The sequence below is a fragment of the Poecilia reticulata genome, linkage group LG4 (assembly GCF_000633615.1).
Source record: "Poecilia reticulata strain Guanapo linkage group LG4, Guppy_female_1.0+MT, whole genome shotgun sequence".
Classification (NCBI taxonomy): domain Eukaryota; kingdom Metazoa; phylum Chordata; class Actinopteri; order Cyprinodontiformes; family Poeciliidae; genus Poecilia; species Poecilia reticulata.
This window is the reverse complement of record NC_024334.1, coordinates 20,523,867-20,537,018: the sequence shown is the minus strand read 5'-3', so window position 1 is coordinate 20,537,018 and position 13,152 is coordinate 20,523,867. Positions and strand designations below refer to the sequence as shown.

Here is a 13,152-nt window from a genome sequence, read left to right as displayed (position 1 = left end):
TTACTTTCTTCACTGCTTTCCAAGTTGGCCATTACATGCCTTGTTCTTGATTGTGGGATGTTTCAGCAGGGAGCGACACAGATATATAGAGCGGGTCAGGTTGACCTTCGCCCATCTGTGCAGTAAAATGTAATTTCGTAGATGCTGTTTGAAAGGAGCTGATATTTACTCAGCCTCCAACTCTGCAGAACTTCCTGTCATTCTGCCCCATCCTTGCATGTTGCTCTGAAATGCAAGTCTCAATTGGTTGTTTCTGAGCCAGTGGTGCATTTCTGCAAACGGCAGGAGGACCACAGGGAGGAGGCAGAGAAGGTAAGCAACAATATATCTTTTTACTAAGTAAAATGACAAAATGGTAAGGCACCGACATCAACTACTTTATCTGAGTACGCGATTGGAAATAATTAGGGGTGCACCGATTTATGGGCCGGTCCATTTATCTGTGCCAGTTTCCTTAATTTTGGGAGATCTGTGATCAGACGATTTTTACACATGTAACTGATCTTATCTAGCTTGGCAAAGGACTAAGAATCAACCACTGTCCTCTTTTGTTCTCTGATGAGAAAAGTTTGACTGACAGACCGGCCCACCAAGTCATGTCTGCACGTTTACAATTATCAATAGTGACCCCCACTGTTGCCAACTCAACAACTTTCTTGCTATATTGAGCAACATTTCAGACAAAAAAAATGGAATCGGCCAAAATTGGCAATCAGCCAGAAAACTGCAATAGGTGCAGCCCTGGAAATAATAAAGCATTATATTACTCATTACTGAAAAAAGGTTTGGATTAAAGCAAAGCATTACTAAGTAATGTGTTACTGACGTCAAAGGTCACAAAATAGTGACTGAACAAATATGTAAAAAAATGTTTAGTTTTTTGTGAATGTTACCTTCTGCTGCTTTAAGGTAATTGGTTGTCCTGAATTGCCTTTAGGGATGTTAGTTAAGAGTATGACACACTTTTCAAGTTCTTTTATGTACATAATAAAAATCTGAGATCTACTCATTATTTTGCCTCCATGTTGGTGTTTGAGTGAAAAGTGAGCTGCTGGGAAGCTCCTAACATGTTTGCTGGACGTGTGAGGTTATGTGGCATACAGCGATTTGTTCCATGAGATATTTGCTGTATACAGATGTGTGTTCATTAATGTTGTTTACCGGAATGCTGTTCCACCAGGTGTATTGATCCACACCAGCCTCTTTGAGCGTGTGTGTGTTTGTGGCAGTGAGATTATTGATCTCTGCTATTCCCAGTTGTGTTTATTCCTACAGCGAATCTGTCAAAAGGCAAGAGTAACTAATCCTTCTTCCCTTGCTCTCCTTTTTTTGCAGCATTCTCCTTCTTGCACACAATTTTTCACAAGTTTTACTTTTGCTTTAATTCTGCTTCTGATTCTGAACTTTAATTGACTTTGTCAGACCCAAAAGCTTAAATATATATACTTGTTGATGTTTTTGACATTTCTCTTAAGTTGTAAATAGAGTCCACCTTTGTGTAAGTACAAATGTTTTGTCCAGACCTCTGAGACACTTGTGAACAAACAGAAAGCCAAGAATACACCGGGCATAAAGTAATTTATAAAGTTTAAAGCAGCAGGATTACAGGATAAAACTATACTTCAGCTATGAATGTCTGAGAGAGAACTGTTTGAAAATGTATCGTACATCTCGATCTACAAAGATTAGGTTGTCCACCATACATTTAGAGGTGGACAACTACCCCAACCCTAAATACATCATCCTTACAGTAAATAAAGTAAGAAAACCTCCCATTTTTTACGCTAACATTACCCAATCCAACTCTACACATAAATCTAACTTTTAAACACAATAGCATAAGAATCTGTAGAGTTTTGTGTTGGTGTTTAGGCATAGCTGGTGGAAACATAACATAATCATCGATGCTGTATAACCACGGCCCACATTTTGCTCTGTGATTTGACAAGTTCTTAAGTGTGCATGACTCTGAAGACCACAGGATGGTGAAGAGCCATTGCAGAGGCGTATCTAGCTCTCATATGTAGAGTTAGACTACTAAAGTCTCGAGGTAAAGAAATCTTTTCAAATTGGCTGGTTTCAGTTTTTCTGGCTTGAAGATTTAAAAAAATCTGGCAAATAGATACAAATAGATACAATAAAATGACATGCCTCTTTTAAAATTGAAAGCATGGCTCAGAAATCTTAACATGTAATAATTTGTTGTTTGTAAACACTTTAAATAAATCTAAAACTACAAAGAAACATTTTAACTTTTTTTTCTAAAACAGACATGAAAAAAAAACCTAGAAAGAAGATATTTTGCATTTACATCCCACAGTGAGGGAAACATCATCATTCAGCAGTGGCTGTGATTCACCATCAGTCTGGCGGAGGGAGCAGGCGTCCCTAGCTTAACAAAAAAATAAGACGATGATGATAAATTATTTCAATAACAAGGAAAAACTGAAGAGAAAAAAAGCAAAACTCATCATCTACACTTATTAAAGCAAACTATTTTCAGAACCTGGCAGCAACATTTATTAGATTTCACCCCAAGCATCCAAATGCATCAAGTTAAAGACGTCTAATCTTTAGAGACATCACAGCAGATGGTTTGTTTATGTCTGATAGAAGAGACTGTATTCTGCTTCTTTCAGTGACTGTGTGTGTGTGTGGCTATATTCACCTTACTGAAAAGTTATAAATAATCATTAAACTCAAGTAACTTCTCTTTGGGCAGCTCCCAATTACTTAGCCGAGAACTTTAAATTTACCAAAGCCAAGAGTTTTTATTTCCCTCTGAGTACCTTTAGTAAAATATATGCAGTGGTGATAAATGGTTGGATAGTCGATTGGATCCCTCAGGACCGGAGGGTAGCTCAATGGTGGAAGGGGGCAACGGTTGAAAAGAGAGGTGAGATAGTAATAATAAAATTGGATAAGAAAGGGGAGGAGAGAGATGGAGGGCAGCAGGGGTGTTATAAGGGAGGAAAGCGGTTGTTCAGGGTTGAGCAGTGAAGCAGAGAGGCTATTGCACACTGAAGCAGATTTGTTGGAGCGTGCGACTCTGTGTGTGTTTGTAAGAACGAATCTCCCCGAGATGAGTTTTTACCGAAGAACTTAAGGAACAAAGTGTCCTTCTGAAGCCTCAAAGTCACTTTGTGTCTCCACCTCTTCAGGGGTCCATCCAGCTCTGGCATTGCGATTCGCATCACATCCGAGGATGACAATGCTATATATTGCTCTCCTCCTCCCTTCCCCTTAACTTCTCGACATCAAACCTGCCGTGTTCTCAGTAAAACCTGGACTCCCGCGAATGTTTATATTGCACATAACACAGCTCCGCACGCGCTGACAGCATGTTGAGATATCGGTGTGTGTGATCAGACATACATGTGTGTGTTGTCTCCACTTTTCTCTTTTCTGTGCCGGCCTTGGGATTGCTCCTCATTTCTAAATTTATCCTCAAAGTGTGCCACCTCTCCTGTGAGCCGCTGCTGGGATTCTGTTGTGGGGTGGTGGGAGGCAGACGGGTGAAGTGGGGTGTGGAGACGGCAGAGAAGAGGGAGCGCAGTAGGGAGGGGATGGCTATATGAGCGTTGAAGAAGGCAGGCAGTGTGTCGAGGATGTATGTGGGACACAGCAGTTTTCATCGCTCTCTCTCCTGCCGACATGCCAGACTGCTGGGTTTATGGTTTTTAAAAAAAATTATTATTGTATGTGTTTGTATGTATTTGCTGCTGCCTTGAGGAGTTATTATTTTGTTCATAATAAAAGCAGAGGTGATGTCACACTGTGTGTGTGAAAAAGTAGTCCTTCCAAAGCAAAACACTGTTGCGACCATTAGTACTTTGATTTTATATGTTGATTATTTTCCAAATATAACAAACTGAATTTAGTTTATTCCTGAGTTTTATATCACGGGGCTGTGTTTTGCTGTTTAGGAATTTCTTGCATTTAGATTTGTAGATTGTAGTTTGTTTTATTTTGAAGATGTCTTCCTTCAGGTTGCCATTTTTATGTTTGCTTTTGTGGAATTGCAAATTATATAAATGACAATTGTTAACTGTAAAGGACTGTTTGTTTGTCCAGACCTGTTTTGTTTCTGTTTTTTTTTTACTCCATCCTTCCTTTTGTGATTGAGTCCTTTGTGTTATTTTTCTGGTTTCTATAAATTCCCTAGATCTCTGTGTTCATTTTGTATTCAGTTTCCCTCATCATAGTCCGCCTCCCCTCACAGTAGTTGAGTATTTTCTTAATTAACTCACCTGTGAGCCTGTCAGTAATCACTCCTCCTCAGAAGTTAAAGCATCTTCACTGCGTGGCCCACCAAAAAAAGACACCATCTGGATTTCACTTAGCAAATGGGCATGAGCTTCCTATTAGTTAATTGCAGCATGGGTAAATGTCTTTCAGCTATTTATCTCCAACTGATGAAATAAGAAGCTTCTCTTTTCTTCAAATACCCTGTCGAGAGATGTTAGTCTGTTTTAAGAACGGATAAATAATCGGCATGCATCAAGCAGAGAAAAAACTGTTCTACAGAAACATTCTGTGAAATTAAACAGAAGCAGTAGAACTCCTGTGATAGTTAGTGAAAGTAAGAGCATTTACAAGCATAGAAAGCAGAAAGGAACCCCAGGAATCGAAAGCGATCATGGTGGAGCGCTACGATCTGAAGCTGCTGCACTGGGTCAGGTCCAACTTCAGCATCAATATTTACCTGTAGAATGAAGTTCATCTGGCTCAAATTGTGAAAGTGTGCTCTAGGGAGCATGAGGCGTCACTTTCACACATGGATTGGAAACTACAAAGTTCCAACTTTAACTCCATTGAGCAGCAACAACTTCCACACCAAAGAGTTTGGCTGGAGGAATATTTTTCTTTTGTGCAAATTTGCATGATGAGATCATTGTGTTGTACAAAACTATGTATCTGAATGTGAGAGATGGACAAAAACACACACACTGCATGCAGCAGATTAGCACAGGCCGGATCTTGGACATGGATATAATCTGCAGCTCCCGTACAGCAGATTAGGGAATAACATCCACACGACTCCATTTCCTTACAGTGTGCTTACATCCGAGCCCGATAAAGATATGTATCTACTTGTGTACTCCCCTCCATAGAAAATCAATATCCTCAGCAGGATTACTTACCCAGCACACAGCCCAAGTGAGCACTACTGCTTGCATACACACTCTTGATATTTGCCCACTTTGTACAATATTAGCAGGAGAATCTACAAGAATAGTGTTACACTGTAGCCTGCCAGTTCACATCTTCATTGACGTTAAACAAAAGCTGTTATGTTGAGGGAATATGTGCTTCTGCATGTGTCAGGATATGTGCGAGTGTGTGTGTTGCAGAATAGCTGTCATGTGTGGTTAATCTTTCTCTGACAATAGCCTCCCAGAGCTGCCAGCTCTCAGACCCACAGGCCTGGAGGAAAGCCTGGGGAGCACTGTTGGAAGTCACCCATCTAGGGCTCAAGGGAATGGGCTTGGACCGCCTCCAACTCGAGCTGTGTGTGGTTGATTGAGGGGGCTGCAAGGACAACTGCTCCGCTCAGAGGAGACCAAGAGAGGAGACAAGAGGACAGCAGAGGAGAGATAATGAAAGGAGAGGAGAACGGATGGAAATGAGTAGGAAGGACATGGAGTGAACTGAGCAGGGTGGGAGAGGATCTACTGACACTGAGGTGTGGCTGTAAAAAAATAAAAAAGATTGTAATCGAGATTGTTGTAAAAAGTGGAAAAAGAGACAAAAGAACATTTATTCTCCATACTTCTTGATTTTACCGTAAGAGTATTACTATACTGAAAGATTATATTGACAGTTGTTTTTCATTTGTACTTTTATATCTCAAATAACTCAAATAACACAAAATAAGTTGCATTTTCTCACTCAAAGGGGGTAGATTAACTATTAAATCATATGGTTAGCACTTTAGAGTTTTTAAATGTAAAGTTACATAGTAAGATTATTGGTATTTTCATATTTCGTATGCATCAGTGCTTCCATGCTGGCAGACAGCATACCCAAAATCATGTCATAAAATCAACGTGATAAAGTTTCCTTTTATACAAATCTCTAAATATTTTTGTAATTATATAACACAAATCATGGAATATTTTAGAAACTTATTTTTATTCTAATTCTTCTCAATTTATTTTACAAGCAACATCAGCTCTGCTTTTCTAACATTTTTGAACTTTAGTTCTGCTTGCTGGTTGTTTTGGGAAACAAATTGGGAAGGAAAAAGGAAAAACAAAAGAGTACATCCCCAATTACTGATACTGCTGGTACTTTTGTTGTCATTCTGTTAATTATTACATCTATATTTAAAAGCATTGACTTGTTGGTAAGAACCATTGGCAATCCTTGACGATCCAAAGAGCCACAGGTTGCAAACTGCTGGTTCAGAAGAATCATCAGATCGATTTCAGCACCTCATGAAACTCTGAATATCACATTCCTGCATAGACTCATTAAAAATGCAGAGAGACTTAAATATCCTTTGCTACGGTAAAACTGCAGTTTTATGGATGCAGCGTGTTTGGAGTCATAGTAAGGTACAAATCTGTCTGACAGAAAAGACATAAACCAAACGGACATACCATCCCTGCTTGTCTTGAATGTGTTTAAGTTGGCTCTGAAGCTGGCTGTTGAGCTGCATGGGCTTTACCCCGTCTCTCACTTGTTGATTGTTGGGATAGCTCCCCTGTGACTGTAAATGGGACAAAGTTAAAATGGAAATTGAATGAATTATTTAAAGGAACAATAGCCGTATTGCAAAAGGTTAGCTTACTTCTTGCTAACTGAGCCTTTATTCCCCTAGCCCCAGATGCAGGTCAAGCTTCTTTAAAAACTGAAATTGCATCTCGACTGTCAAACACTTTGGCTCTGCATCTGTGGTTTTGTTGTTTTTAGATCAATAGCTGCTGGGAAATGTTGGTCAATGCTGGGTTTATTTATGTGCATTCTGACTGCAGTGAGGATGCACAACTTTTCAAGACGTGAATTTCCAGAGTTGTCAGATGTTTCATTTTTTTGCATAAGTAGTAATGCAACAGCAGATGTTTCTACATTAGTTATGATTTAAATATGGAACCTGAATGAAAAAATTTATAGCTGGATGGATGATGAACAAATGGTAGAATGAATGGAAAAATTGGTGGGTGAACAGATAAAGGGAAAATTGTCAAATGAATAGATTGGCTCATCAAATTTAGACAATGGGATTTGAAGCGGTTTGAAAACTACAACACTTGAATTAAACTCCAGAAAGTGTTATGAAGCTTCCTAAAACCAACTTAGTTTTAACTTATTTTTTTTCTTAAATACTATATAAAGACAATTTGCCAATTTATCTGAGTTTATAGATTTAGTCCTTGATGAAGTTCATTGCAATAGGCAAACTTATTCATGTTATTAAGAAAAAATAAGTTAGTCACTGTGTAACTTGGCAAACGAATATCACCCATGTTAAAGTTTTATGCAATTTCAAACTAATGTGTTTTTCTTGAACTTATTTAGCTTGTCGCAACAGGTAATTGAGGGAACCCACTTAGAAACGTCATGCATTGAAGATACAGAATACCTGTGTAAAATTGTGTGCTTAACTGTGGCTTAAGTCTCCAGTTGTTTCTCATGGACAGTATTATGTCAGTGTGTCGTCTAGTAACTGAGAAATGTGCTCAGGTGATGGGATTGTGTTTTGTTTTATTTGCTTTGGTGTCGCAACATGGTCAGGCAGAAAACACGGTCGTATTTCTCATTTATACACTCCATCACCAAATGCACAATTCATAAGGCCTAAAACAACACTGTGCGTTCTTTGTATAAGCTCACAATCCACCACAAATTCTTGATGGTGTTAAAAGGAGTGTTACCTAAGATTATGTGACACATGATGGCAAGCCAGGTATCCCATTCTAAGCACAATGAGTGGCTGGAGAAAAGTAAGAAAGAACCAGTTTGTTTTTTTTTTCCATTATGGGTCTCTGTAGAAACAGGCTAGTAAAACATAGACTTAATGAAGAAAGGATCCACGCTGTCAGAAGCGAGAAACGGCTCATTCTGAGGAAAAGGCTCATTTAACGATTTTATTTCTAGTTGATTTTACTCTAAAATAAACCCAAAGCTGCCTGTTGACTATATTGTTTTTCAGAGGACACCTGCTATGAATTTGAATAAGGAGCTCACTTTTTTTTTTTCCACATGTAGTGAGTAGCTGCAAACCGAATTGTACATTTGCTCACAGTGCTGGTGAAAAGGGTGACATTTAAATGGCAACAACACCTAATTTGTAAATGCATTCACATAGTTTGAAATGGGCTTAATTGCCTACATTTAATAACCCTCTTGACACCAAGTCTAAGGCTACAGATGGTGCAGTTTCAGTGAGTTTCTCTCATTTCCCTACTGACACGGTAGTCTCTGAAAGAAAGAACATATTCAGAGTTTAACATCTGTATCTTTATGCCCCATAATGAGTTGGATATAATTTTGAAATCTTACACTGGCACCAAGCCACCATAAATGAATCTCATTTCCTACTCAACCTTAAGTATTTTGTCATTTAGTCTAGTTTAAGAATGTCTACAGAAGGGCTTCAAATAATTTTAAACAATTAAGAAGATACAGATGCGCCTTTGGTTGCAACGCCAACATGGCGTCTATGTGGATAAGTCTAAATCAGGCTCGGATGTTAATTTTTATTTGTAAAACTGTTTCAGCTCTGACAGGTTGTGAGGGGATCAGCTGCGATCAGCCCTTTTCAAGCCCAGCTACAAATTATCTATTGGAATTGAGATCTGGGCTTTGACTGGGCCACTTCAGAACACCACCTCGTCTTCTAACCATTTCTGTGTAGCTTCAGCTCGTTGTCTAGATGGGAAAAAAAAAATCCTCCAAAGCCGCAGTTCTCTTACAGATGGAAACACATTGTTCCATCTAAAATAAAAATGGTTTGGTGAAAATTTACTGCACTAACTTCATTTTTGTTCTCCTTTTTATCTATTATCGCTCTAACACTTCATTGTGGTCAAACGTTGTGAAGAGTGGCACAAAATTACTGTAAAGTAAAGCGAGAGACTGATCAGTTCATAAAGGCAATTACGACTGTAGTTCTACAATTTTTTTTGTACAGTGGGGTCAAGTAAATTTTGGTTCAGATGATATTCTGAAGGAAGAGGATTTTTTAAAAAACATTACTCATGAAAAATAAAAAAAAAAATAGGAATGAAGAAAAGAATGAAAAATAGATGAAATATGAGAGATTTAAAAATTGATTGGATAGATCTTCCAACCTGACCCGACTGGCTCGCTATATTATTATTTTAGTGTTTGCAGTGCTGCGTCGACTAACACAATGAGACTCTTCTTGTCTAAATACAATAGTGGAATTACAAATGGGAAAACATTTGGTATCAAAAGTCATGCCAAACGATTTTGTCCAAATTTATGCCAAATAAAGACTGGTTTGATGGGTGATGCTGTGATTGCATGGCTGCGTTGCGTAAGACGTTTTCAAGGATTCGTGTTTTAGTCTGGAAGCGTTTCTTAAAGGATGAATGTTTCCTGGAAGACAGAAGTGGAGTTGTCTCACTACTACTTTCCTAAATACCAGTCTCAAGATTGATTGAGTTGTTAAATAAGGAAATATTCTTGTTTCTTTTAAACCCTGAATGCAAATATTGATACCATAAAAACGAGCTGCTTTAGAAAATCCTTAGAAAATCCTTTATAAAAACTTCACACTCCACAGCTTTGTTTATTGTAACAAATTGGTTTCCTTCTCAGTGCTTATATTTACAAAGCTTTTCATATCTTGCAGGTTTTTAAAGATGAATATGACAAATGTCTCCTGACATTTTGGCAATGAGTCCCTGCCCTTCTGATTTTGTGAGCCAGCCGACATAATTGAGATGCCTGAGAGCTGCTCTCATCATAAGAGCTCCTGCAGCGATCCTGTGTTCTACTCTAAAATGTACACATGCATGACCATTTTCTTTTTGATGCCTTGTAGTTTTCCCCCATTCATTTTCATTTGCAGAGCAGCATTTCTCTGGACATCTGCACTTCCTTCAGACAAAAACAAACACATTCGCAGATTGCAGAGAGCATCTACTGTACGGTGAGAAATGTGTTTTCAATAAGACCGTGACTTAGCGCAGTGTGCGTTAAGAGGAGAGCAAAATGAGCAGTTTTTCTCCAAGGAAATATCTAGAAAGAGATTGGACAGCTACACGACTATTGGAGATAGCACATGGTAAATGAGCTCAGACCGTGGTAGTCAACGGGGAGATGACTATCTCTCTTCCTTTGCTGCTTTAGGTTTTTTTTTCTTCTTCTCCCTCATTCCATTTTTAATATGCAGTTTTTTCCACCGCACATCACCAAGTGCGAGCTGCTGCTACAACAAATCCATCTTGTAATTTTTTTCTTCTTTAGGAGGTGCATGAAAGCGAGAGAGACAGCGAAGGAAAGACGGAACTATCCTGGCGTATTTACCTGAGAGTGCATCTGTAAGTGGATCCGTGTGTGTTTGTGACTGCTACAGTTATGCATGCCTGCCTTCAGGGCCAGGCATAAATCATCATTAGAGATGGCAGATGTGGGTATTTGTGCTGTTGTGTGTTTGCTGGTATTTGAATTTATATGCGCGCTTGCACCACACGCAGCAACTGTAGCTTTTCGTGTTCAACAGGCTGCCTTATTGTTACAGCTCTGATGCTCTGTTCTGCTTTCCAAGGTTTTTGAGGCCTGCACAGCTTTCAACTCTTGTGCGCACACACACACACACACAGATTCACACCCCCTCATGGCCTGGACTGTCACTGGGAATGGGTGACCTTGCACCAGTGATGGGAAACTGGTTGATAAACTCTGCTGAGAGTTTACTCCACCTCCATAAAATAGCTCATGGATCGCTAGCGGGTTTGTTGTTGTTTTGTGTGTGCTTTGTTCATAGCCATGCGGCCTTTGCAGAGCAGCCATTTTTATCATCTGACATCACAGGAGACAGAAGCTGACTCACACTACCGCTTCCTTTAAGCCCAGAAAGGGATAAAGTTGGGCTTTATTTCAAAATGCTATCTTTAAAAATGTAAATGAATTATAAAGCTTAATACTGTCAAAATTCTTCAAGCTCAATGAACTGCATCTTCATTATTCAACTGAAGTTTTTTTTTTAGAACTCAGTTTCAGATTTTGCCCAAATTATTTTATCTTTTGCATCACAGACTTCAATACAATCATGTATTAATTACATATTTTGTCTGTGATTTCTCTATGGTCTTTGTGTGGAATGTTTTTTGGTATTCTGCTTGATTCTAAGTAATGTCAGGAGTACAACAAGCCGGTGTTGGTTGTTTGAATAGTCAGACTGTCTGCATCTTTGTGGTATGGCAAGTGTAGCTTTAAGAGCTTAACCATTTAAAAATCTATAGGTGCCGCTCCTGCAGTTCCCACATAAAGTGTTTAGTGCTGCAGGAAATATTAAAAAGCAGCCAATATAATCCTTCTTCTAAGCAAGATGGAAATTGTAGGAGTCACAGCAAAAGTTGGAGGAGAAGGAGCATCATTTGTTTAAACCTCAGAAGTGGTTTGTTGGGAAATCAGAAACATAAATTCAATAAACCTCGATATATCTTCATGCTGGCTACTTATTCCTTGCCATCACACACAATTATCTCTAATGCACAAAAACTGTCAAAATTTGTTAACTTCATAACCAATTTTAATTATACCATTATGTGGTCAAATAAATGGTAAATGGCCTGAACTTAATGGTGCCTTCTTGTCAAACCAGCTACTTGAAGCACTTCATCATATTCACAGATCTGCACTCATAAACACTCAACACGTTGATATGCAGATGGATCTCATTTGTTTCAGAATAAAGTTGTATAGTTCTCTCTAAAAGAGGAATGTAGTTTGGAGGCATACAATTAGCTGATGTGTGTTGATTAGTAATAATTATGTCCTACTGCCTACCTGCAGTCAGCTTTTGGTTTTAGTTAAAAGCTCCCTGCCGGCTTCTCTTCTCTCATCCTCCATCTCATTATACTGGATCTCTCTAACCTGTTTGAATGTCATTCAGTGTCAGATCCTCTTTGCTTCTCCTTTTAGCGTTTTCCTCTTCATATAAAAATGTAAACTGTTTGTAGTCCCTTTGGAGATTTAATTGCATTCAAATCAATTTGACAATCCATTTGTGTCGGGCTTCATTCAACTTGCAAACCTCAAACATTTAAAATGCATTTTTGAAGATGCAAGTGTGTGATTCACAATCTTTGGCAGCCCTTGTTCAGGGAGGTGTCAGAACTGATATGTTCGTTTTCATCCATTTCATTCGTATGCTTTAATCTGTTTGCTTAGTATGTGTGTGTGTGTGTGTGTGTGTAGGGGTGCGCGTGTGTGTGTGCGTGTTAAAAGAGAAGGAAGGTCTCCTGCAGTACAGCGATCCAAAGATCCATTATCCTCAGCCTACCTTCTGACCAGCTGGGGTGTGTTCCTGTGTGCGCGTGTGTGCGTGCTCGTAACTGTGTGTATGAATGTGTGTGTCTGTTGGACACTGGGCAAAGGAAAATCAATGGTATTAATTTGCAGAGGCAGTGGTGTGAGCTGAGGCAATCTGCTGCACACAGGGAGCCACGCTTTTCTCTGATTTACTACACACACACACACACACACACACACACACACACACACACACACACACAGACACAGCCTCAGGGCCCCCGGCCCCATCCCCACCTCCCCCAAAATCACACCTTGCCTTGGTTTGCATTCAGTGACAATATCAGTTCAAAGTTTATGAGGCGCAGTGAAGTGTCACGCATCACCTGCTCGCTCTCTTTATCGTGCAGCTGGTAATTAAAAGGCAGGCAGCTCCACTGTGGCAGCTGGGAGGACAGGACTGGAGGGAAGGGCAGGTTAGACGGCTGCACTCCTGCCACGCGGAGCTGCGTTTTCATCCACACACACGCGCACGCACGCTAACTCAAAGTACTGTCTGGGTTATTCACACTGGCCCTTCAAAAAGAGAGATGAAGTGGATTTCCAGCAGTGATGGTACTGTTTTACTTTGCAGTACTTCATTGTTTCTTTGACTTTATGTTTCCGATTTATGAATGTTTCGGGAGAGTCGCATATATA

At 39.4% G+C, this 13,152-nt stretch overlaps 1 protein-coding gene across 2 annotated transcripts in view; it reads left to right on the top strand.

Annotated features, from left to right (window-relative positions):
* The window catches only part of dab1a (DAB adaptor protein 1a), a 238,643-nt gene that overhangs the window by 36,644 nt on the left and 188,847 nt on the right, over positions 1–13,152 (top strand). Inside the window, exon 2 of one of the 2 annotated variants that reach the window (XM_017304517.1) lies at positions 10,444–10,517. The exons of the other annotated variant lie outside the window; for it this stretch is intronic. The gene's annotated coding sequence lies outside the window, so the exon portion shown is untranslated. The remainder of the gene's footprint in view (positions 1–10,443; positions 10,518–13,152) is intronic. 2 annotated transcript variants of the gene reach the window in all.